The sequence below is a fragment of the Pongo pygmaeus genome, chromosome 9 (genome assembly GCF_028885625.2).
Source record: "Pongo pygmaeus isolate AG05252 chromosome 9, NHGRI_mPonPyg2-v2.0_pri, whole genome shotgun sequence".
Lineage (NCBI taxonomy): Eukaryota > Metazoa > Chordata > Mammalia > Primates > Hominidae > Pongo > Pongo pygmaeus.
Genome location: NC_072382.2, coordinates 78,744,131 through 78,771,038, shown reverse-complemented (window position 1 = coordinate 78,771,038; position 26,908 = coordinate 78,744,131). Strand labels below are relative to the sequence as shown.

At 41.1% G+C, this 26,908-nt stretch overlaps 1 protein-coding gene and 1 pseudogene across 2 annotated transcripts in view; both read left to right on the top strand.

Annotated features, from left to right (window-relative positions):
- Positions 1–26,908, top strand: part of RSF1 (remodeling and spacing factor 1) — a 159,100-nt gene that overhangs the window by 6,601 nt on the left and 125,591 nt on the right. The window lies entirely within an intron of this gene.
- Positions 552–1,424, top strand: LOC129007250 (small ribosomal subunit protein uS10-like; annotated as a pseudogene).

Genomic DNA, 26,908 nt, shown 5'->3' with positions numbered 1-26,908 from the left:
TGGGTGACAGAGCGAGACTCTGTCTTTTTTTTTCCCCCCCAGAGTTAGGGCCTTGAATTCCTGGGCTCAAGAAATCCTCCTGCCCCAACCTCCTGAGTAGTTGGAACTACAGGCGCATGCCACCATGCCTAATTAATTTTTAAAAGTTTTTTTGGTAGAGAATGAGGTCTTGCTATATTGTCCAGGCTGGTCTTGAACTCCTGGCCTCAGGTGATACTCCCACCTCGGCCTCCCAAAGTGCTGGGGTTACTTGCATGAGTCACCACTTGTGGCCAAAACTTTTTTTTTTTTTTTTTTTTTTGAGACAGTCTCGCTCTGTCGCCCAGGCTGGAGTGCAGTGGCGCGATTCTGGTTCACTACAACCTCTGCCTCCTGGGTTCAAGTGATTCTCCTGCCTCATGCTCCCAAGTAACTGGGATTACAGGCATGCACCACCATGCCTGGCTCATTTTTATGTGTTTAGTAGGGATAGGTTTTGCCATGTTGGTCAGGCTGGTCTTGAACTCCTGGCCTCAGGTGATCCAGCCACCTCGACCTCTCAAAGTGCTGGGATTACAGGCATGAGCCACTTTGCCCAGCCACTTCTTATTTTTATCCTGAGTTTAGGGATGTGTTAAGTTGTATTAATTCTCCATTATCTGTGTGTGTGTGTGTGTGTGTGTGTGTGTGTCCTTTTACAAATTATAAATGGCCACTCTTTGAGGAAGTCACGGTGGTAGGTGCTGTGGATCGCTGATCCGCAGGCTCCTGCTCCTTACTCACTGCTGTTCGCTCTCGCCGAGGAACAAGTCAGTCAGGAAGCCATGCAGCAGCTATGGCTTTGAAGGTTACCGGAAAAACACGCGTGGAGCCGGAGGTGGCAATTCACTGAAATTGAATTACTCTAATGAGCCGCAACATAAAATCCCTGGAAAAGGTGTGTGCTGACTTCATCAGAGGAGCAAAGGCAGAGAATCTCCAAGTGAAAGGACCAGTTCGAATACCTACCAAGACTTTGAGAATCACTACAAGAAAAACTCCTTGTGGTGAAGGTTCTAAGACATGGGATCCTTTCCAGATGAGAATCCACAAGCGACTCATTGACTTGCACAGTCCTTCTGAGATTGTTAAGCAGATTGCTTCCATCAGTTTGAGCCAGGAGTTGAGGTGAAAGTCACCATTGCAGATGCTTAAGTCAACTATTTTAATAAATTGATTACCAGTTGTTAAAAAAAAATTATAAATGGCAGACTTGATCCCATTGATCATTAGACTACTTTCACGTTTTGCTCAGAATTAAGTAAGTTTTAATACTCATTTAAAAATACTTATCAAATAAATTTGGTTTCTCTCAAAGTAAGTTGTGTAAGATATTCTGATTTTAGCAAATTATTTCATAATTTGTGCCTTTCTATTAATAAACAGAAGAAGCAGGGATGAGGTGGTGAGGAATTTGCAGTGTTTATTTAATCTTACCAGTTTAGAGGCTGGACAAAGAGCAAGAATTAAAAGTTATGCTTAGAATGTTTGTCCAAAATTAAGGTGATCTTTTCAGTGTAAGAACATGAGTTGTGAGGGCACACCAAGCAGAAACTACACCAGACTGATTTTTTTTTTTTTTTTTTTTGAGATGGAGTCTCCCTCTGTCGCCCAGGCTAGAGTGTAGTAGTGCAATCCCAGCTCACTGCAACCTCTGCCTCCTGGATTCAAGCGATTCTCCTGCTTCAGCCTCCTGAGTAGCTGGGATTACAGGTGCCCGCCACCACGCCCAGCTAATTTTTTTGCATTTTTAGTAGAGATGGGGTTTCGCCATGTTGGCCAGGCTGGTCTCAAAAACTCCTGACCTCAAGTGATCTGCCCGCCCCGGCCTCCCAAAGTGCTGGGATTACAGGCGTGAGCCACCACATCCAGCCCGAACTGATTTTAAGAAAGGAGCATGAGGGCAAAACTTGACAGCAGACAGACCAGGCTTCAGCCTCCTATAGTTGAACAAGGATTGCTTGAAGAGCAACATGAAGTATATAATGTATATATGGCTCATGTAAGCAAGAGTTCCCCCAGAAAGATTTCATAGTGAAGGTTGAGTCTGTATTTATTTTTAGACTCTAAGCTTTTTTCTCCAGTATTTGTACATGTTTATCTTAATCATTTTCTGGATAGTAGGATTATATAGTTTTTTCCCTTTGGTTTTTCTTACATTTTTTCACATTTCATTTCCTATGTTAATTGTGCATTTCTTTGATAATCACCAAAAAAATTATTTAAAACTAGATTTCTAAAAAGGCTTTATAAAAGGAAAATTGAATTTCTGCTTGTATTTATTTACTCTTTTTTTTAAAGACAGGGTCTCACTCTGTCACCCAGGCTGGAGTGCAGTGGCTTGTTCTCTGCTGACTGCAACCTCTACCTCCCAGACTCAGGCGATCCTCCCATTTCAGCGTCTCAAATTGCTGGGGACCACAAGCATGTGCCACCACACCCAGCTAAATTTTTTTTGTATTTTTAGTAGAGACAGGGTTTCATTATGTTGCCCAGGCTGGTCTCAAACTCCTGGGCTCAAGCAATCCACCTGACTCAGCCTCCCAAAGTGCTGGGATTACAGGCGTGAGCCACCAAGCTCAGCCTATTTATTTATTCTTAATCTTGAATGACCTCTTACAATGAATGTTACTATCATCTGCCCAAGTCACTCAGATCAGAAACCAAGGAGGCATCCTAGACCTTAGCCTCTGACACTTTCTTTGATACCAAGTTATATTGAGTCTGTTTATCCCCTTTTATATTCAACTTTGCTTTTCTGTTCTCATTGCTAGTTTTAATCACGCTGAACTGCTTTCACATCTCTGAAGATGTGAAAGGTTGTTTTAAATTTATGCTTTTTCTTCATCCTCCTGCCACTGAGTCGAATATCCCATCCCCATCTTCCTTCCCTTGCGTGCTCACTGTACCCGTCATTAGTCTGCTCTTTAAGCATCAAATGCTCTGTGGAAAATTTCCTTCTTTCTGTCTCTCAAGTTAAATTAACCACTTCAATCTCCTTACCCTGCATGTACACTTTGTAGATTTTATGCCACAGTACTCATAACACTTTTTGCAGTTACTGCGTAGCCTACGAGATGGTAAACTCTTTGAGGACAGGGTTTCTTATTTTATCACCAGCAATTGGTGGGTAATAGCAAATATGTAGTAAATGTTTGTGAAATTAATAGTTTTCCTCAACTTACTATAGGACCATGTTCTGCTCTAAAACTTTGAAGTTAAAGCCTAGTCTGTGATAGCTTAGTACAGTGGTGGGCAATCTACAGCCTGTCCTCTATCTTTGTAAATAAGGTTTTATTGGTATACAGCCATGTTCATTTGTTTACATACTGTTGTCTGTAGCTGCTTTCACACAACTGTGGCAGAGTTGAGTGATTGTCACAGAGAACATACAACTTCAAAACCTAAAGTATTGGGCTGGGTATGGTGGCTCATACCTGCAATCCAAGCACTTTCGGAGGATTGTCTGAGTCCCAGAGGTTGAGGCTGATCATGCCACTGCACTCCAGCCTGGGTGAAACAGAAAGACCCTGTCTCAGAAAAAAACCCAAAACCTGAAGAACTTATTATCTGTCTAGCCCTTTACAGAAAAAAATTTGCTGATCTTTATTCCAGTGTATGAAGATGGAAGTCTTATCAGATGATGATCTCTGTGTTTGAAAATACATTTAGAACCAGTATAATACAAATTTCCAGCCTCGCCAACATGGTGAAACCTGGTCTCTGTTAAAAATACAAATTAGTTGGATGTGGTGGGATACACCTGTAATCTCAGCTACCTAGGAGGCTGCCACATGACAATTGCTTGAACCCAGGAGGCAGAGATTACAGTGAGCCATGGTTATGCCATTGCACTCCAGTCTGGGCAACAGAGGGAGACTCCACCCCTCTCCCCTGCAAAAAATAAAAATAAGAAAGAACCAATATAATACAAATTAAATGCCTAGAATGTCCTGTGAATGAAACTTAGTGGACAGTAGTCTCCCCAATATTGATCTAATTTTACATCCAACTGTTTTAGTATTAATTACTCCTCTTGGGTTAGGTGAGTCTAAAAGCTTTTTTGTTAACAAGGTGATGACATTACATTGAACTAAATTTCTTTCATTCAAGAGTAGCCACGGCTACCTCTGCCTAATTGTCATCAGGCAATGCCAGAATGGGAGCCATGTGACATGGTAATTGGTAGTAAGGGTAAGAGTTGTAACATTGCTGCTATACTGGCCTCAAAGTCTTATCCAAGTGGACTGATTAGGTGAGGGTAAGGTTGGATGAATAGTGATGCCGTGTACTCAGATGGGAAAGGATGTAGTTATTAAAGGTAGGACTTAAAAGATTTACTTAGGTTACTTAGAGGACACAGGACTGGGAAAGAATGTACTAGATAATAGCTTACTAGTAAGTGGGATTAAATGCCTTGGTCATCAGTGTATTTTGCAGTAAAAGTGCAGTACTGGTTATGAAGCTTAGGCATGTGTTATGCTAGATATCTCAGGGAATTTGATACTCACTCTTTTCCTTTTGTCCTTAGCATCCTCACAGTTGGCTCTGCAAATAAATATAATTGCCATTTCTTCAATGTTTAGATGTTAAAAGTGTTTTAGGAAAAGAAAATTAGGTAGAATGAGTTATTCCAAATAATCCATTCTAACTTGCTTTTGGTATTTGGAGTTTGGGGATATAGCAAGATGGTACTATTGGAAAAGTTTGATTAATCAGAAGTATAATGGAGCTTACTTTATATTCCCATTAAAGTCTTGCCAATCTCCAGTTTATCAGAACCATAAATAAACCATCTACAGCAGCACTAACTTGGTCTGGCATCTGAATTCAGACATTCCATAATATTCCTCATTTTAGAGGTTTTTTTGTCCTATGAATTTTGACTGTGATCAACTGGTTTCTCCTTGCTATCTTTTTGCCTCATGGCCTTTTCATTTTATAACCTATCTTCTATTATTACCTAGTTGTATTCAACATGATAACTATATCTCACTCCTTTAGTGTCCTATTTTCCCGTATTTTGGACTTCCCCTTTAAACCTTAATTATCTTCTCCATTCTTATCTTTCATAGAAAAATAGATTACAAAAATGCAAAAATAAGGGGCTTTGTAGTATGCATGCTTTACCATAATTTTATAGGTTAAATGCCTGTAGTAGTACTGTTGTAATTATCAGAGCTTACTGTTGAGCCAGACTCCATGATAAAGTCATCTACCAAGATTATCTTATTTAATCCTTAGAGCCACTCTATTTATAGTGTCATTATTTTTATTTTATAGATAAGGAAACTATTTAGAGAGGTAAAGTAACTTGCCTGAAGTCACACAGTGTTAAAGGGTTGGAGAAAATTTTGATAAAAAGATACTTGTAATGCTGTGGGAATTTAAAACTGGGTAAGTCTGGCTTCAGAGCCCAACTCTTAACCAGTGTTTTGTCCCCACAGGTATGCTCTTAACAATGATTGTAGTGTGATCCACAGTACTATGGTTGTGGTCTGAACACTAAGCAATGATCTGAACACTTAAGCTTCTGAGTCAGATAACGTAGCATATTTCCCCACTCACCTCTTTTTACTTTAAAAGTTTTAATTTTATTAGCATGAACATTATTTTTAAAAGGTATAATATTTGAATGGGATACTAAAATATATTGAAACCAAAGAACTACAAGTCATAGGTACAGTTGAATGCCTTGATATTTGAACATGAATCTTAACCAGCTTTTCATCATTGCTTGGGAAAATCCTAGTCTTCCTCACACTTTGAAATAATTTTCTTGTTGTTGTTGTTGTGTTTTTTTGTTTGTTTAGACAGAGTCTTTCTCTGTTGCCCAGGCTGCAGTGCAGTGGCATGATCTCGGCTCACTGCAACCTCCACCTTGGGTTCAAGTGATTCTCCTGCCTCAGCCTCCTCAATAGCTGGGAGTACAGGCACGCACCATCATGCCCAGCTAATTTTTGTATTTTTAATAGAGACAGGGTTTCACCATGTTGTCCAGGCTGGTCTTGAACTCCTGACCTCAAGTGATTTGCCTGCCTTGGCCTCCCAAAGTGCTGGGATTACAGATGTGAGCCACTGCACCCAGCCTAATTTTTTTATTTAAAAAAATTTTTTAATGGGATTGGCTCAATGAAATAATTTTCTTCTTGAATATTTTGGAAATTAGACTTCATCTCCTGTACCTATAAAAGTTTTGTGCATTGTGTTATCAAATGCCTCCAGGGTGTGTTCCTGTGCTGCCATGACTTCCATTTACCCTAATTAAAGCAATTGTCTTTTCCTTGTAGTTCAGTGTTTTTCAGCCCTTATGATAATCATGTGTCATTAACTATGGGCTGTGCATTAGAAGCCCTTGAATCCCTCTGAAAAATACTGATGCCTAGGCCTTAACAATGCTCCATTGAAATCAGAATCTCTGGGGATTGAGGCCCTGGCATCAGTGATTTTAATGTGTAATCAGGAATGTCTGTTCTTACCTATTTGTCCTAATACTTCAAATTTTGTCTTAAACTCTATATGCTCAGATTAAAGTCTGTTTTGTCTGGTATTAGCACAGCCACTTCAGCTGTCTTTTGTTTACTTTGCGTGGTGTGTTCCTTTCCATCCTTTTAACCTCCTTGTGTCTTTGATTCTAAATTTTGTTTCTTGTAGACAGCATATATTTGTATCATGTTTGCTTGATCTTGTTTACATGAATATAGTTATGCAGGCAGTTATAATACAAAGTATAACTGCTGTTTAGAGTAATTCTAGGGTGCTTTGGGAATATAAATGAGCAAGTACCTAATTTTGGCCAGGGGAAATCATAACATCACTGTGGGCATTATGGAAATTTGAATGGTTGAGTAAATGTTGGAAAAGCATTCGAGGCAGGGAACAGCATGGGAAAAGGCATAGAAGTTTCTGAAAATGTGGCATGTATGGGAAATTGTAACCTAACTGTACACATTAGGTTTCTGATAAGGTTTGTGGTTGAGGAACTTAAGACCATATGAGAAAATTAGATTGGGAGTTATAAATGATTTGCATGTATTTTTCCCTTCTTTAAAGTAAAAATGTAGCACATTAAATAAAGGCAACATGCCAGTGACTGACAATAAATTCTGTAAGGAATTCATTTTCTCTTATTCACTCTATTTCTAGCCTAGTATTTCGCATATAGTAGATACTCAAATGTTAGTTGAATGAATGTGTCACATATTTCAAAATATTTTTAGATTTTCTCTTCATCCCTTGTTTGCTAGACATTTTTCAGGGTATAACTCTTTTTTCTTTTGGATATAGCTTGTAAAGATATACATTACTGAATTCTCACCCCCTCCTCCCTTCTTTTTTCACTCGTTTAATTTTTTTTTTTTTTAATGACTCAGGTGTTTCCTTCTGGGTCCTCCCCATCTTTGGTCTTTCTTTTCTTCCTTTCTTTCTTTCTCTTTATTTAGAGAGAGGGTCTTGCTCTGTTGCCCAGACTGCAGTGCAGTGGTGCAGTCATAGCTCACTGCAACATAGAACTCCTGGACTCAAGTGATCTTCCTGCCTCAGCCTCCCAAGTAGCTAGCACTACTTGTGCCCCTACACTTGGCTAGTTAAAAAAAAAAAATCTTTTTTTATAGAGATGGGTGTTGCTACATAGTCCAGGCTGGGTTTTATAATAGTGCCTGAGATGCCTGAGATGGAAAATCTTTGGGTAATCACTCAACTCATTTTTTGGGTTATTTGGTTATACCATGTCTTAACTGCATGAAAAGCATATGTTATTAACCTCTTCTAAGCTTATTTTTATTTGAATCCTCTGAGTATAGTTAAAAATTCAGTTTTTCATTTATCTTTCCCAAGACACCATGAGGGAAAATTCATTATTCCGTTTCTGTTATTTACTTTTTTTTTTTTAAGAGCCCCACCCCAGTTTCTCTGAATGGATTTATATGATCTTCACCAGGGGTGACCTGAAATTCTCATTTCTGAAACAATTCTTTTGGGGTGTTGGAAAGGCAGTGGGCAGTTTGGGGTGGTGATAGGGAAACCAGCTGGAGGTTGTTATAATATTACATTCCTATTGTGGGAGAGTTGGGGAAGTGGCCATAGGGAGTGAGAGAAAAGGCTAGATCTGAGAAAGAGAAGTTGCAGGTAGAATAGATAAGGACTTAGTTAATGGATTGATGCAAAGTGTTTTGAGTAGGAATAGTATTAATTTCCAGACTTCTGGCTTGGAGAGTGAGTAGTTAGTAGTTCCATTTACTGAGGAGGGAAACAGCTGAAAAGACCCAGCATTCGTTTATAGGGAAAATATGTGACTTTCAATTTTAAGCAATCAGAATTCTGGTAACTTACATATAAGTACTATTTGAAGCACTACCATGTTAATTTCATAGCTTTCTAAAAGCTTACTTGAATGAACAGATTATAGCAATATATCATATTTTACAATTCTTGTTTTTGTGAATTAAGTTGTTACATACATGTATATATATGCTATATAAACGTTAAGTATGCATTTAACATGCTTTTAAGAAGAATTTTTTTTAGAGTGCCTTATTTATGTACGTAAGCTAATTAAAATTAACTTTAATTAACTATCTTGGCATTTGTGCCCAATTGTTTTCTCTTATAGGTAAAGTTTTCTTTAGTGAGATAATCTGTCTTTTCTTTTTTTTTCTTTTTTTTTTTTTTTTTGAGATGGAGTCTCGCTCTTTCTCCCAGGCTGGAGTGTAGTGGTGTGATCTCGGCTCATTGCAATCTCTGCCTCCTGGGTTCAAGCAATTCTCCTGCCTCAGCATGCCACCATGCCTGGCTAAGTTTTGTATTTTTAGTAGAGACAGGGTTTCACCATGTAGGCCGGGCTGGTCTCGAACTCCTGACCTCAGGTGATCCACCCACCTCAGCCTCCAAAGCATGGGGACTACAGGCACGAGCGTGTGCTCTGCCAAGACATTCTGTCATTCTTATTTGCAAAAAAAAGGTTGTTGTAATTTTAGAGATTGCTTTTTTCTGCTAGGTACAGAGATTTGATACTTACTGGGCATCCTTTTTGTTCCTTTCTCCCCACAAAGAAACAAACGGGAGCTTCCAATAACTTGAAATACCACTCTAGATAAATAAACACATGTTTAATATATAGTGTGGATTTAGTTCATTGTAGATGAGAAGTACACATAAGTGATATGTGTGTTTGTGGGGGTTGAAAGTTGTTAAAGAGATTCTTGATTGATCTTGAAAAATTGTCTAGAAGAAATATAATTTGACTTGAATTCCAGCTGAGGAACAACTCTTTATCCAGCCTTTTTTGAGACAAGGTCTTGCTCTGTTACCCAGGCTGGAGTATAGTGGTGGAATCACGGCTCACTGCAGCCTTGACCTGAGCTCAAGCTATCCTTCCACCTCAGCCTCCTGAGTAGCTGGGACCACAGGAACGTGTCACCATACTCAGCTAATTTTTTTTTTTTCTAGAGATGGAGTCTCACTGTGCTGCCCAGGCTGGTCTTAAACTTCTGGGCTCAAGTGATCCACCCACTTTGGCCTCCCAAAGTTCTGGGATTACAGGCGTGAGCCACCGTGTCTGGCTTTCCAACTATTAGACACCATGTGCTTATATAGACCTGTAATATTATTTGAGCTATAAGTAAAGTCTGGTCTCATGCCATTTAATTAGTGAAGGATGGTTCCATCATTTTACAAGATAGAATGTCACCAACAAGACTGTCCCCATTTCACATGCCAGCTACAGGTGGGGTCCCCATGCTACCTGCCCTTCTACCTGACTGGCTACAAATCTGAGGATTTCCCATAACCCACCTCAGGTTCTGTAATTCACCAGAATGACTCACAGAACTCAAGAAAGTGCTTTATTTACAGTTATGGCTTTACTATAAAGAATACAACATAAGACCAGCCAGATGAAGAGACACATAGGGCAAGGTCTGGAAGGGTCCTGGATGCAGAGCTTCTGTGCCCTCTCCCTGTAGAATCAGGGCATGTCACCTTCCCAGCACATCATTGTGTTCACCAGTCAGGAAACTGCTCAGTATGACAGTTTTTTGTTTCTCTTTTCAGGCAGGGTGTTGCTCTGTTGCCCAGGCTGCAGTACAGTGGTGCAATATGGCCCACTGCAGCCCTGAGCTCCTGGGCTCAAGCGATCCTCCTGCCGAGTAGGAGGGACTACGGGCACATGTTACCATGCCCAGTTAATTTAGTTATGTTTTTCTAGAGATGGGGTCTCACTATATTGCTCAGGCTGATCTTGAATTTCTGGCCTCAAATGATCCTCCTGCCTTGGCCTCCCAAAGCGCTAGGATTATAGGTGTGAGCCACCACACTTGGCCATGCGTAACAGCTTTTTTTTGAGATGAAGTCTCACTCTGTTGCCCACACTGGAGTGCAGTAGCATGATTTTGGCTCACTGCAACCTCCGTCTTCAGGTTTAAGCGATTCTCCTGCCTCAGCCTCCTGTGTACCTGGGATTACAGGTGCGCACCACCATGCCCGGCTAATTTTTGTATTTTTATTAGAGACAGGGTTTCACCATGTTGGCCAGGCTGGTCTGGAACTCCTGACCTCAAGTGATCCACCCACCTTGGCCTCCCAAAATGCTGGGATTACAGGCGTGGGCCACTACGCCCAGCCAACATAACAGTTTTTATTAGGGTATTTGTTTTGTGATGGAACTCACTCTTGACTGGGCACAGTGGCTCATGCCTGTAATCCCAGCACTTTGGGAGGCCGAGGTGGGTGAATCGCTTGAGCTCAGGAATTCAAGACTAGCCTGGGCAACATGTTGAACCCTGTCTCTACAGAAAATAAAAAAATTAGTTGGGTTTGGTGACATGCAACTGTAGTCCTGGTTACTTGGGGCACTGAGGCGGGAGGATCGCTTGAGCCCAGGAGGTAGAGGCTCCAGTGAGCCATGGTTGTGCCACTGCACTCCAGCCTGGGGAACAAAGTGAGACCCTATTTCAAAACAAACAAAAGAACTCACTCTCTAGCTCCTATCCTGTCCCTGGAGGTTGGGCTGATACTACGTGGCTTAAAGCCCCTACCATCTAATCTCACAATAGGTCCTTCTGGCATGGCTAGCCCCTATCCCGTCCCATTTGTTCATAGTATATAATGTCTTTCATATATTGCTGAATTCAGTTTGCTAGGTTTTTGTTTGTTTTTTAGAGATGAGGCCTCATTCTGTCACCCAGGCTGGAGTGAGAGGCACTAGAGAGGCACTATATATCATAGTTTGCTAGTATATTGTTGAAAGTTTTTTTCTTATAATATCTTTTAAATGGTTTTGGTGGCTCACTCCTGTAATCCTAGCACTTTGGGAGGCCAAGGTGGGTGGATCACCTGAGGTCAGGAGTTCAAGACCAGCCTGGCCAACATGCCAACATGGTGAAACCCTGTCTCTACTAAAAATACAAAATTAGCCAGGCGTGCTGGTGCGTGCCTGTAATCCCAGCTACTTAGGAGGCTGAGGCAGGAGAATCGCTTGAACCCAGGAGGCGGAGATTGCAGTGGGCTGAGATCACGCCATTGCATTCCAGCCTGAGCAATAAGAGTAAAACTCTGTTTCAAAAAAAAAAATTAATTAATTAATTAAATGGTTTCAGTATTAAAGTAAATGAAAATTTGTTCCTTCTATCCACAGAATACTCTGACACCAAATTTGTGGTTTTTCCACACCAAGCAATTTTCCATTTCTCTGCACACACCAGTTGGGTATTAGAATTTAATTTGATTCTGACACTTACTACCTAGAGTTACCACAGTCCCACAAATTAAAGACTCAGAGCCACAAGACTGCCTTCCCACTTTAGACATGAGTTGCAAGTATTGGGTTCCAGGGGTCCCCACACTTCTGTCTGACTTGACTACAAATTGGGGGTTCTCACATCTTCCTTCTTAGGTTCAATAACCTGCTGTATTGGCTCACAAAACTCAGGGAAACACTTTACTTCTGTTTCAGGTTTATTATGGAGGATACAAACGAACAGCCAGATGAAGAGGTACACTGGGTAAACAAGGTCTGGAAGAGTCCCAAGTGCAGGCGCTTCTGTCCCCCAGCACATGAAGGCATTCACCAACTCAGAAGCTGTCTAAATCCTAGTTTAGGGATTATTATTATTATTATTATTATTTTATAGAAATGGGGTCTGTCTCTGTTGCCCAGGCTGCTCTTGCATTCCTAGGCTCAAGCGGTCCTCCTGCTTCAGCCTCCCAAAGTGCTGGGATTACAGGCATGAGCTACCATGCCCAGCCAGTTTAGGGATTTTTTTTTAATGGAGGTTTCATCATGTAGGCATGATTGATTGTTAACCCTGTCTCCAGACTCTCTTCGCTCTCTGGAGGAAGTGGATGGGGCTGAAAGTTCCAGGCTCTAGGCATGTAATCATGGCTTGGTCTTCCTGGTGACCAGTTCTCATTCTGAAGATTCCAGGAGCCCAGCAAGAGTTGCCTCATTAGAACAAAAGATGCTTCTATCACCCAGGAAATTCCACGGGATTTAAGAGCTCTGTGTAGACACACCTGTTACCCCATTGCTCAGGAAATTGCAAGGAATTTAGGAGCTCTGTGTCAGGAACCAGGTCCAAAGAGCACATATTAGAACAAAAGATTCTGCTAACGCCCTATCACTCAGGAATTTACAAGGATTTTAGGAGCTCTGTGTCAGGAACTGTGGAGCAAAGATCAAATATGTATTTCTTCTTTTTTTGAGACGGAGTCTTGCTCTGTTTTGCCTAGGCTGGAGTGCAGTGGCAAGATCTCAGCTTATTGCAGCCTCTGCCTCCTGGGTTCAAGTGATTCTCCTGTCTCAGACTCCCGAGTAGCTGGGACTATAGGCATGTGCCACCACACCCGGCTAATTTTGTATCTTTAGTAGAGATGGAGTTTCACCATATTGGCCAGGCTGGTCTCAAAACTCCTGACCTCAGGTGATCCAGCCACCTTGGTGTCCCAAAGTGCTGGGATTACAGGTGTAAGCCACTGAGCCCAGCCCCAACCATGTATTCTTATATATACAAGGTAATCCTGGCCTTATAAAATGAATTGGGAAGTATGGGAAGTGTTCTATCCTCTTCTGTGTTTTGGAGGAGTTTGAGAAGGATTGGAATTAATTCTTTTTTGAGAGAGAGAGAGAGAAGGCCTTGCTCTGTTACCCAGGTTGGAGTGCGATAGTGTGATTATGGCTCACTGCCACCTTGACCTAGTGGGCTCAAGCAGTCCTCTTGCCTCAGCTTCCTGAGAACTTAGGGGGCACCATCACACTCAGCTAATTGAAGAGACAGAGTCTTACTGTAGCCCAAGCTGGAGTGCAGTGGTGCAATCATACCTCACTTCAGCCTTGAAGTCTTGGGCTCAAGCTGTCTTCCCATCTCAGCCTGTTGTGTAGCTAGGAGTACAGGTGTTTGCCACCAAGCCTAGCTAATTTTGAGTGTTTTGTAGAGATAGTGTCTTGGTGTGTTGCCCAGGCTGGTGTCATACTCCTGACCTCAAGTGATCCTCCCTCTCCCTTCCAAAGTGCTGAGATGACAGGCATGTGCTACCACACCCAGCTGGTGTTAATTCTTTTATAAATGTTTGGTAGAATTAGTGAAGCCATCTGGTACTGGGCTTTCTTTGTGGGAAATACTTTGTTCTTTTCTTTTTTTTTTTGAGACTGGTTTTTGTTTTGTTGCCCAGGCTGGAGTACAGTGGTGTGATCTCAGCTCACTGCAACCTCTGCCTCCCGGGTTCAAGTGATTCTTCTGCCTCAGCCTCCCGCAAAGCTGGGATTACGGGTGTGTGCCAATACACCTGGCTAAGTTTTGTATTTTTAGTAGAGGCGGGGTTTCACCATGTTGGTCAGGCTGGTCTCCAACTCCTGACCTCAAGTGATCCGCCCACCTCGGCCTCCCAAAGTGCTGGGATTACAGGTATGAGCCACTATGCCCTGCCACAGCCAAATTTTTCCTAAACTTTATTTTTATTTATTTATTTATTTATTTATTTATTTATTTTTAGAGAATAGGGTCTTGCCACGTCACCCAGGCTGGATGGAGTTCAGTGGCTATTCACGGGAGCAATCTTAGGGCACTTTGGCCTTAAATTCCTGATCTAAAGTGATCCTCCCACATTAGCCTCCCACGTAGCTGCAATGCTTTGTGGGAAAGCTGATTTATGACTCAGTCTCTTTACTCTGTACAGGGATATTCACATTTTCTCTTTCCTCTCGAGTACATTTTGGTAGTTTGTTTCAGTGAAGTTGATAATTTCATCTAGGTTATCTAATTTGTTGGCATGCAATTTTCATAGTATTCTTTTATAATCTTTTCATTTATGTAAGGTTGTTAGTACTATACCTGCTTGCATTTCTGACTTGGGAAACTTGAGTCTTCTGTTTTTCTTCATCAGTCTAGTTAAAGGTTTATCAATTTTATTAATCTTTTCAAACAACCAGCTTTTCTTTTCTTTGAGTGTGATTCCATTTACATGACAAATTCAGAATAGGCAAATTCATAGAGACAGGAAATAAATTAATGGCTGCCCGAGATTGGGGTGGTGAAATTTGAAAGGACAAGATTTCCTTCTGGGTTAATGGAAATATTTTGTAATTATGTAGTGGTGATGGTTACACAATATTGTCTATTCATATCCTTTGCTTTTTTTTTCTTTTTTTTTTTTTTTTGGAGACAGGGTCTCACTCTGTCACCCAGGCTGAAGTGCATAGACAAGATTACAGCTCACTGCAGCCTCGACCTCTCCTGATCTCAAGCGATCCTTTCACTTCCTGAGTAGCTGGGGCTATAGGCACATGCCACCACACCTGGCTAATTTTTGTATTTTTTATAGAGATGGAGTTTTGCCATGTTGCAAGCTGGTCTCAGATTCCTGGGCTCCAGTGATCCTCCCGCCTCATATTCCCAAAGTGCTGGGATTACAGTCGTGAGCCACTGCACCCCGCCTACCCATTTTCTAATGGAATTTATTTTTAGTCTTTATTATTATTATTATTATTTTACTATTTAGTTTGAGTTTCTTTTATATTCTAGATATTATTCCTCTGTCATATGAGCAGTTTGTAAATATTTTCCCCCATTCAAGAGGTTGTGTCGTCACACTGTTGACTGCTTATTTTTCTGCATGTAGCTTTTTAATTTAATATAGTCCCATTTGTTTATTTTTGTTTTTGTTCTAGGCTTTTGAGCTCTTTTTTTTTCTTTTTTTATTATACTTTAAGTTCTGGGGTACATGTGCAGAACGTGCAGTTTCATTACATAGGTATACACGTGCCATCAATCCGTCACCTACATTAGGTATGTCTCCTAATGTTATCCCTCCCCTAATCCCCCACCTCCCGACAAGCCCTGGTGTGTGATGTTCTCCTCCCTGTGTCCATGTGTTCTCATTGTTCAACTCCCACTTCTGAGTGAGAACATGCGGTGTTTGGTTTTCTGTTCTTGTGATAGTTTGCTGAGAATGATAGTTTCCAGCTTCATCCATGTCCCTGCAAAAGACATGAACTCATCCTTTTTTATGGCTGTATAGTATTCCATGGTGTATATGTACCTTTGTGTTTTCTTTGTTTTTGTTTTTGTTTTTGTTTTTTAGATGGAGTCTTGTTCTGTCATGCAGACTGGAGTGCAGTGGCATGATCTCGGCTCACTGCAACCTCCACCTCCCAGGTTCAAGCAATTGTCCTTCCTCAGCCTTCAGAGGAGCTGGGATTATAGGCATGTGTGTGCCTGGCGAAATTTTGTATTTTTAGTAGAGACGGGATTTCACCATGTTGGCCAGGCTGATCTCGAACTCCTGACCTCAGGTGATCCACCCACCTTGGCCTCCCAAAGTGCTAGGATTACAGGCATGAGCCACTGTGCCTGGCCTGTGTGCCACATTTTCTTTATCCAGCCTATCATTGATGGACGTTTGGGTTGGTTTCAAGTCTTTGTATTGTGATTTATGCCGCAGTAAACATACGTGTTCATGTGTCTTTATAGTAGAATGATTTATAATCCTCTGGGTATGTACCCCAATAATGGGATCGCTGGGTCAAATGGTATTTCTAGTTCTAGACCCTTGAGGAATCGCCACACTGTCTTCCACAATGTTTGAACTAATTTACACTCCCACCAACAGTGTAAAAGCATTCCTATTTCTTCACATCCTCTCCAGCATCTGTTGTTTCCTGACTTTTTAATGATTGCCATTCTAACTGGTGTGAGATGGTATCTCATTGTGGTTTTCATTTGCATTTGCCTAATGACCAATGATGATGAGAATTTTTTATGTCTGTGGCTGCATAAATGTCCTCTTTTGAGAAGTGTCTGTTCATATTCCTTGCCCACTTTTTGATGGAGTTGTTTGTTTTTTTCTTGTAAATTTGTTTAAGTTTGTTGTAGATTCTGGATATTAGCCATTTGTCAGATGGATAGATTGCAAAAATTTTTTCTCATTCTATAGGTTGCCTGTTCACTCTGATGATAGTTTCTTTTGCTGTGCAGAAGCTCTTTAGTTTAATTAGATTCCGTTTGTCAATTTTGGCTTTTGTTGCCATTGCTTTTGGTGTTTTAGACATGAAGTCTTTGCCCATGCCTATGTCCTGGATGGTATTGGCCAGATTTTCTTCTAGGATTTTTATGGTCCTAGGTCTTACATTTAAGTCTTTGATCCATCTTGAGTTGATTTTTGTGTAAGGTTTAAGGAAGGGGTCCAGTTTCAGTTTTTTGCATATGGTTAGCCAGTTTTCCCAACACCATTTATTAAATAGGGGATCTTTTCCCCATTGCTTGTTTGTGTCAGGTTTGTCAAAGACCATATGGTTGTAGATGTGTGGTGTTATTTCTGAGGCCTCTGTTTTGCTCCATTGGTCTATATATCTGTTTTGGTACCAGTACCAATGCTGTTTTGGTTACTCTAGCCTTGTAGTATGGTTAAAAGTCAGGTAGCTTGATGCCTCCAGCTTTGTTCTTGCCCAGGATTGTCTTGGCTATGCAGGCTCTTTTTTGGTTCCATATGAAGTTTAAATTAGTTTTTTTCCAATTCTGTGAAGAAAGTCAGTGGTAGCTTGATGGGGATAGCATTGAATCTATACATTACTTTTGGCAGTATGGCCATTTTCACAATATTGATTCTTCCTATCCATGAGCATAGAATGTTTTTCCATTTGTTTGTGTCCTCTCTTATTTCCTTGAACAGTAGTTTGTAGTTCTCCTTGAAGAGGTCCTTCACATCCCTTATAAGTTGGATTCTTAGGTATTCTCTTTGTAGCAATTTTGAATGGGAGTTCACTCATGATTTGGCTCTCTGTTTGTCTGTTATTGGTGTATAGGAATGCTTGTGATTTTTGCACATTGATTTTATAGCCTGAGACTTTGTTGAAGTTGCTTATTAGCTTAAGGAGATTTTGGATTGAGACGATGGGATTTTCTAAATATATAATCATGTTATTTGCAAACAGAGATAATTTGACTTCCTCTCTTCCTATTTGAATACTCTTTCTTTCTGTTGCCTGATTGCCCTAGCCACAACTTCCAATACTATGTTGAATAGGAGTGGTGAGAGAGGGCATCCTTGTCTTCTGCCAGTTTTCAAAGAGAATGCTTCCAGTTTTTGCCTGTTCAGTATGATACTGGCTGTGGGTTTGTCATAAATAGCTCTTATTATTTTGAGATACGTTCCATTGATATCTAGTTTATTGAGATTTTTTAGCATGAATGGCTGTTGAATTTTGTCAAAGGCATTTTCTGCATCTATTGAGATAATCGTGTAATTTTTGTCATTGGTTCTGTTTATGTGATGAATTACATTTATTGACTTGCGTATGTTGAACCAGCCTTGCATCCCAGGGATGAAGTTGACTTGATCGTGGTAGATAAGCTTTTCGATGTGCTGCTGGATTCGGTTTGCCAGTATTGTATTGAGGATTTTCACATTGATGTTCTTCAGGGATATTGGCCTGAAATTTTCTTTTTTTGTTGTGTCTCTGCCAGGTTTTGGTATCAGGCTGGTGCTGGCCTCATAAAATGAGTTAGGGAGGATTCCCTCTTTTCCTATTTTTTGGAATACTAATAAAGAAGAAAAGAGAGAAGAATCAAATAGACACAATAAAAAACGATATTGGGGATATCACTGCTGATCCCACAGAAATACAAACTACCATCAGAGAATACTATAAACGTCTCTATGCAAATAAACTAGAAATTCTAGAAGAAATGGATAAATTCCTGGACACATACACCCTCCCAAGTCTAAACCAGGAAAAGTCGAATCCCTGAGTAAACCAATAACAAGTTCTGAAATTGAGGCAGTGATTAATAGCCTGCTAACCAAAAAAAGTCCAGGACCAGATGGATTCACAGCTGAATTCTACCAGAGCTCTTCTTAGTTTTAATATCTTTGCCTAGGTCAGTGTCCTGAAGAGTTTTCCCTATGTTTTCTACAAATAATGTTTAAGTTGTTAATTCATCTTGATTTGATTTTTGTGTTTGATGAGAAGTAGAGGTCCAGTTTTATTCTTCTGCATATGCTTTTCCAGTTTTTTCAGCACCACTTATTTGAGAGAGTGTCCTTTCCCCAGTGTAGGTTCTTGACAGCTTTGTCTAAGATCAGTTGGCTGTAAATATATTTATTTCTGAGTTCTCTATATTCTGTTTCATTGGTCTGTGTGTCTGATTTTATACCAATACTGAAATGTTTTGGTTACTGTAGCTTGTAATATATTTTTAAGTTGGGTAGTGTGATGCCCCCAGCTTTGTTGACAACTGTCTCTCTGTTTGGATCCTTTTGCTCAGGATTGCTTTGGCTATTCTGGCAGGGTTTTTTTGTTTGTTTCATGTGATTTCAGCATTGTTTTTTCTAGTTCTATGAAAATTGATCTTAGTATTTTCATAGGAATTGCATTGAATCTGTAGATTGCTTTGAGCAGTATGGTCATTTTATTGATATTCTTTTAATCCATGAACATGTCATGTCTTTCCATTTGTTTTTGTCCTCTTCAGTTTCTTTCAGTCAGTGTTTTATAGTTTTGCTTGTAGAGATCTTTTACCTTCTTGTTTAAATTTATTTGTAGGTATTTCATTTTTTTTTGTAGTTATTGCAAACGGGATTGCCTTCTTGATTCCTTTTTCACTCTTGCGTTATTGGTGTATAAAAATGCTACTGATTTTTATATGTTGATTTTCATCTCTTGCAACATTACTGAATGTTCTAAGAGGTATTTGGTAAAATCTTTAGGTTTTTCTAAGTACAGGGTCATATCATCTGCAGAGAGGGATAGTTTGACCTCCTCCTTTCCAATTTGGATACCTTTCCTTTCTTTCTCTTGCCTTACTGCTTTAGCTAGGACTTCCAGTACTGTGTTGATTTAGGAGTGCTGAAAGTATTCATCCTTGTCTTTCTTGTTTCAGTTCTTAGAGGAAAGTTTTTCAACTTGTACGTAGTCAGTATGATGTTAGCTGTGGGTTTGTTATCTATGGGCTTTATTATTTTGAGGTATATTCCTTCTATGCCTAGTTTGTTGAGAATTTTTATCATGAAGAGATTGATAATTTGTTTCAAGGAAGTTTTTGACCTCCATCTTACTTCATTGACCCGCTGGTTGTTCAGGAACATGTTATTTGATTTCCATGTGTTTGTATGCTTTTTTAAAGTCTTTTATTTATTTATTTTTTATTTATAGACAGGGTTTCACTATTTTGCCCGGGCTTGTCTTGAACTCCTGGGCTCAAGTAATCCTCCCACCTTGTCCTTGCAAAGTGCAGGGATTTCAGGCATGAGCCACCAGAGCCTGGCCCCATGTATTTGTATGGTTTCTAAAGTTCCTCTTGGTATTTGTTTCTCATTTTATTCCATTGTGGACCGAGAAGATAATTAGATGATTTCGATTTCTTAAAATTAATTGAGACTTCTTTTGTGGACTAATACTTGGTCTATCCTGGAAGATGTTCCATGTGCTGATGAGAAGAAGGTATTGTGCAGTTAGTTAGAATATTCAGTAGGTATCTATCTGTAAGGTCCATTTGGTGCAAAGTCCCTTTTAAATCCATGTTTGTTGATTTTCTGTCTAGAGAATCTGTCTTATCCCCTTCAACAGTGGAATGTTGAAGTCCCTCACTGTTATTATATTGGAGTCTGTCTCTCTGTATAGATCTAGTAATATTTTCTTTATGAACTTGTGTGCTCCAGTGTTGAATGCATATATGTTTAGAATTATTATATCCTTTTGCTGGATTCATCCCTTTATCATCATATAATGACCTTCATCATCTTTTTTTTTTATTACCTTTTTTGACTTAAAGTTGTTTTTATGTATAGCTACCCCTGAGAGCTTGTTTGGAGGTTCTAGCAGGAGAGCGCAGCTACTCTTATACCCTTGATGGAAGACCGGTCCTCCTCTATTGGGGATGGTTGTCCTCTTCGACCAAGTGTCCAGCTTCTGGAGGAACGCACATGGAGCCAGTGAGGGAGGTAGGGGATACCTGCCTAGCCAGCCAGATCAACTGAATCAATCCTGGCGATCAGTGGAGTGACAGATGTCGCAGCCAGATCACCCTCACATCCATATCTGATATATGTTTAGCTACTCCTGCTCACTTTTGGTTTTCATCTGTGTGGAATATCTTTCCACCTCTTTTAGTCTATATGTGTCTTTACTGGTAAAGTGTGTTTTTTCTAGGCATCATATAGTTGGATCATATTTCTTGTTTTTTCTTTTTTTTGAGGGAAGATCTCTCCTGTCACCCAGGCTGGAAGTGCAGTGGCCTGATCATGGCTTACTGCAGCCTTAAATTCCTGGACTTAAGCAATCTTCTGCCTTAGTCTCCTGAGTAGCTGAAACTACAGGTGCAGACCACCACGCCTGGCTAATTTTAAATTTTTTTTCTTTTGTAGAGATGAGGGCTTGCTATGTAGACAAGGCTGGTTTTGAACTCCTGACCTAAAGTGAGCCTCTCACCTTGGCCTCTTAAAGTGCTGGGATTACAGGCGTGAGCCACTGCATCTGGCCAGATCATGTTTCTTTATCCATTCAGCCAGTTTGTATCTTTCAAGCGGAGACAGATTCATTTACATTCAAGGTTATTATTAATATGTGATGTTTTGTTCTTGTTGTCATATTGTTGTTTTCTGCTTGTTGTATATATTCTTTGTTCTTTTCTTTTTCTTGTTTATCTTTGTGATTTACAGGTTTTATGTCGTGGTACCTTTTGAGTCCTTTCTCTTCTTCATTTGTATGTTTACCCATGAATTTTATACTTTTATGTGTTTTCACAATGGTAAATATCATCCTTTCACTTCCAGGTTTAGTACTCCTTTGAGCATTTCTTGTAGGTCTGGTCTGATGGTAATGAGTTCCCTTTAATGGTGATGAATTCTCTTAACTTTTGCTTGTCAGGGAAAGATTTTTCTCACTTACAAAGGGTAATTTTGGTAGGTATAGTATCTTGATTGGCAGTTTTTTTTCAGCCCTTTGAATATGTCATTACATTCTCTCCTGGCCAGTACAGTTTCTGCTGAGATTCTGGGCATATATGATAATGTAATCTCTGTATGATTTCTTTGGCTCTAAACAACATCAGTGGTACCTATTTTGTCCTTGACAGCTTAGGGTCTGGTTATTAGTAGAGGCTGTGGTGAAGTTTTCCTGGGGACTGGGTTGCTAGCTGGGCTAGTCTTCTGTCGCCAGTGGTGGGATTTATGGGCTGAGCATACCTGTCTTTGGTCGCAGGGTGATGTACACCAGCACCAGTGTTAGCCAGGTACAGACAGGCCGATTCTTGGGCCTCCAGCTGGCCTACTCAGATGCCAGTAGTGGCAGCATGGGCTGGGAGAGTGGGGGTGGGTTCTTGGGCTTGGATATGGTTTGGCTGTGTCCCCACCCAAATCTCATCTTGAATTCCTATGTGTTGTGGGAGGGACTTGGTGAGAGGTAATTGAATCATGGGGGCAGGTCTTTCTGGTGCTGTGCTTGTGATAATGAGTAAGTCTCATGAGATCTGATGGTTACTATAAGGGGGAGTTTCCCTTACTATAAGGGGGAGTTTCCCTGCACAAGCTCTCTCTGCCTGCCGCCATCCACATAGTGTGTGAGTTGCTCCTCCTTGCCTTCTGCCATGATTGTGAAGCCTCCCCAGCCATGTGGAACTGCAAGTGCAATAAACCTCTTTCTTTTGTAAATTGCCCAGTCTTGGGTGTGTCTTTATCAGCAGCATGACGACAGAGTAATACAGTAACTTGGTACCAGTAGAGTGGGGTGTTGCTGAAAAGATACCTGAAAATGTGGAAACGACTTTGGAAGTGGGTAACAGGCAGAGGTTGGAACAGTTTGGAGGGCTCAAAAGAAAATAGGAAAATGTAGGAAAGTTTAGAACTTCCTAGAGACTTGTTGAATGGCTTTGACCAAAAGCCTGATAGCGATATGGACAATAAGATCCAGGCTGAGGTGGTCTCAGATGGAGATGAGGAACTTGCTGGGAACTGGAACAATGATGATTCTTGTTATGTTTTAGCAAAGAGACTGGCGACATTTTCCCCTGCCCTAGAGATTTGTGGAACTTTGAACTTGAGAGAAATGATTTAGGGTATCTGGCGGAAGAAATTTCTAAGCAACAAAACATTCAAGAGGTAACTTGGGTGCTGTTAAAGGCATTCAGTTTTATAAGGGAAGCACAGCATAAAAGTTTGGAAAATTTGCAGCCTGACAATAGAAAAGAAAAACCCATTTTCTGAGGAGAAATTGAAGTCTGCTGCAGAAATTTGCATAAGTAACGAGGGGCCAAATGTTAATCCCCAAGACAATGGGGAAAATGTCTCCAGGGCATGTTGGAGGTCTTCACGGCAGCCCCTCCCAGCACTGGCCCAGAGTCCCCATGCTGTATGCAGTCTAGGGTCTTGGTGTTCTGCATCCCAGCCACTCCAGCCATGACTAAAGGGGGCCAAGTTACAGCTCGGGCTGTTGCTTCAGAGGATGGAAGCCTCAAGCCTTGGCAACTTCCATGTGGTGTTGAGCCTGTGGGTGCACACAAGTCAAGAATTGAGGTTTGGGAACCTCCACCTAGATTTCAGAAGATGTATGGAAATGCCTAGATACCCAGGGAGAAGTTTGCTGCAGGGGCAGGGTCCTCATGGAGTGGGTGGAGAACCTCTGCTAGGGCAGTGCAGAAGGGAAATGTGGAGTTGAAACCCCTACACAGAGCCCCTACCTGGGGCACTGCCTAGTGGAGCTGTGAGAAGAGGGCCACCATCCTCCAGATCCCAGAATGGTAGATCCACTGAAAGCTTGCACCGTGTGCCTGGAAAAGCCACAGACAGTCAACACTAGCCCATGAAAGCAGCCAGGAGGGAGGAGGCTATACCCTGCAAAGCCACAGGGGCGGAGCTGCCCAAGACCATGGGAACCCACCTTTTGCATCAGCGTGACCTGGATATGAGACCTGGAGTCACTGGAGGTCATTTTGGAGCTTTAAGATTTGAGTGTTCCACTGGATTTCGGACTTTCATGAGGCCTGTAGCCCCTTTGTTTTGGTCAGTGTCTCCCATTTGGAATGGCTGTATTTATCAACTTCCTGTACCCCCATTGTATCTAGGAAGTAACTAACCTGCTTTTGATTTTACAGACTCATAGGCAGAAGGGACTTGACTTGTCTCAGATGAGACTTTGGACTGTGGACTCCTGAGTTAATACTGAAATGAGTTAAGACTTTGGGGGACTGTTGGGAAGGCATGTTTGGTTTTGAAATGTGAGGACATGAGATTTGGGAGGGGCCAGGGGCGGAATGATATGGCTTGGCTGTGTCCCCACCCAAATCTCATCTTGAATTACCATGTGTTGTGGGAGGGACCCTGTGGGGATAATTGAAACATGAGGGCAGGTCTTTCTCATGCTGTCCTCATGATAATAACTAAGTCTCATGAGAGTTAATAGTTATTTTAAGGGGGAGTTTTCCTGCACAAGCTCTCTTTGCCTGCCACCATCCATGTAAGATGTGACTTGCTCCTCCTTGCCTTCTACCATGATTGTGAAGCCTCCCTAGCCATGTGGAACTATAAGTCCAATAAACCTTTCTTTTGTAAATTGTCCAGTCTCGGGTATGTCTTTATCAGCAATGTGAAAATGGATTCATACAGTAAATCAACATGAAAATGGACTAATACAGGCTCTTAAGGCAGCCAGCATGGCATGGTTGATGGCAGTGGCAGGACTGCCTTCTCAGTCCTGAGCAGTGTGTACTAGTGTTGGCGGTGGCTGTGATAGACTGGGCCAGCCACTCCCAAGGCCTGCAGGTGGCGTCTGCAGGTAGGTTACAGCTGTGGTGGCAGCTGCGGGTAGACAGGCCCAACCTCAGGCCCCTGGGAGGTGTGCTCACATACTAACAGTGGTAGGCTGAGCAGTCCCCTGTTTCCAGAATGTGTGTCTGGGATGGTGTGAATGGGGGTGAAGCTGGGCCAGAAGGGCTTATCCTCAGGCTCCCTGTTGGTGTGTGCAGGTATAATCAGTGGTGGGCAGGTGCGGGGCATTCCCCAGGCCGTGGGCAGAATAATTGACTTGGGGACCATCAGGGATGTGTTGGGGCCCTGCCACTGTGGAGGGTGGAGCTGCCTTCTATGGTAGTAGCTTAGACTGGTGGGTGGGGAACACACGCTCTGCTCACATCTCAGTTCCTGATCAGCCTGGGGTTGCTCGCGCCTCAGCTGTGGCCACAGTGGCCTGCCACTTGCTCAAGCTTCAACCCTGACAGCAGTAGCCTGTGCCTTGCTTGTGCCTCAGCCCCGGCGGCAGTAGTCTACGCATCACTTGAGTCTCAGCCCTGGTGGCATTGGGCCCCAGGACAATGGGAAGTCTGTTGGGGACAGGACTCTAAAATGGCACCTTGCCATAGCTGCCTAGGTCTCAGGGAATCTGTGGAACCCAGGACAAGCTCCCTCCCTGGAGCTGCATCTTCATACAATCTCCCGACAGCTTCCTTTGTTAGTTTCAGGACCTGTGAGAATTGAGGCCCTCTCCCGTGGCTAGCTAGAATTGCAGAAATCCATGGTGGGAACATGGACCGCTGAGCTCTCACTTTCCCTTTTAACACATTGGGGAGTTTCTCCTGGCTCCCATTTGGTGGGGGTTGAGCAGGCTGCCTTATTTCTTTCTCCTTCCTTGCCATAGATGCTTCCTGTCATTTTTCTGTTGAATTCCAGTGTTCTGTTTTTTTAATGTTTTTAAAAATTAGTTTTTTGAGATAAGGTCTTGCTTTTTGACCCAGGCTGGTCTCCAGCTCGTGGCCTCAAGTAATCCTCCCATCTCACCCTCACAAGTAGCTGGAACTATAGCCACATGCCTCTCTTTTCCTGGCATCTATCTCTTGGGTGATCTATTCAAAGTGTCATTATCTACTCACTATTTTGGTAGTTCTTAGTAGAGGAGGCCTCTAGTTAGCAATCTTAAAGTCTCTCCCTTGTTGTCTTTTAAGGTGAAAGCTTTGGTCATAGATTTGAGACTTTTCTTTGTTTCTAATGGATTTTTAGCTTTGTAATTTTTTTCCTTTTTCTTTAACTGTATCCACTGGGATTTGTAGCATATAAATTTTTCTGCAAATACTGCTTTAGATGCATGCCACGACTGTTATTTTCATTATATTGGATACCTTTTTCACTAGACTAAGGCAGTTTTTTTTCCTCTGTATCATTTTGTTTAGTTTTCATTGTTACATTTTTAAGTTTGCTAATCTTTTTTTTTTTTTTTTTTAGCCTGTCTGATCTACCTTTTATCCCATTCAGTATCAGACCTTAGAATTTCCCTTTCTAGAATTTTCTTTTGGGTCTTTTTTTATATTAACCTTATCTCACTCAACATATTTTCAGTTTTTCCTCTAGGTTCTTGAACATATGGATTATAATCATAGTCATATAAGAACTTTTCATGTCTTTTTCTACTGATTCTATTACCACTAATTTCTGGGTCAGGTTTGTTTTTTTTGTTGTTTTTGTTTTTCTCACTTTGGGTTGAATTTTTCTGCTTCCTTTGCATGACCAGTAATATTTTACTTTTTTCCCCCCCCTTTTTTTTTTTTTTGAGATAGTGTCTCACTCTGGTTGCCCAGGCTAGAGTACAGTGGTGTGATCTTGGCTCACTGCAGCCTTGACCCTTCCTGACTCAAGTGATTCTCCTACCTCAGCCTCCCGAGTAGTTAGTATTACAGGCGTACACCTCCATACCTGACAAATATTTTTTGTATTTTTTTGTATTTTTAGTAGAGACGGGGTTTCACTGTGTTGCCCAGACTCGTCTCAAACTCCTGGACTCAAGCAGTTGCCTGTCTAGGCCTCCCATAGTGCTGGGATTACAGGTGTGAGTCACAGCACTCGAACTTTTTTTTTTTTTTTTTTTTTTAACTGTTCTGAAGGTACATTAGCAACGCCTGGTAAGTTTTTAGTAGATACTAAACTCTGAACTTTACTATGCTAGATGCTGGATATTTTTATATTCCTATGATATTCTTGATGTTTGTTCTGCATTATGATTAAGTTGATTGGAAAGAGATTGATTATTTAGCATCCTGATTTTTAAGCTTTGTTAAGTGGGACTGGATATGCATTTAGTCTAGTTTTTATTTTTTTCATATTGAGGCAAGACCTATTTTTCTGTAAAGACCCAGATAGTACGTATTTTAGGCTTTGTGGGCTCTACAGTTTGTGTGTCTCTTTCTTCTACTGTAGTATAAAAGCAACCATAGTTGGTATTTAAATGAATAAACATAGTTGTGAACTTTATTTTTAGATACTATAATTTAAATTTTATGTAGTTTTAAATTGTCATGAAATGTTCTTTTTTTTGACCTTTTTCAGCCATTTGATAATGTAAAAGTCATTCTTAGTTCTTGGCCTATACAAAAATAGGTGCTGAACCACATTTGATCTGTAGGATATAATTTGCTGACCCCCT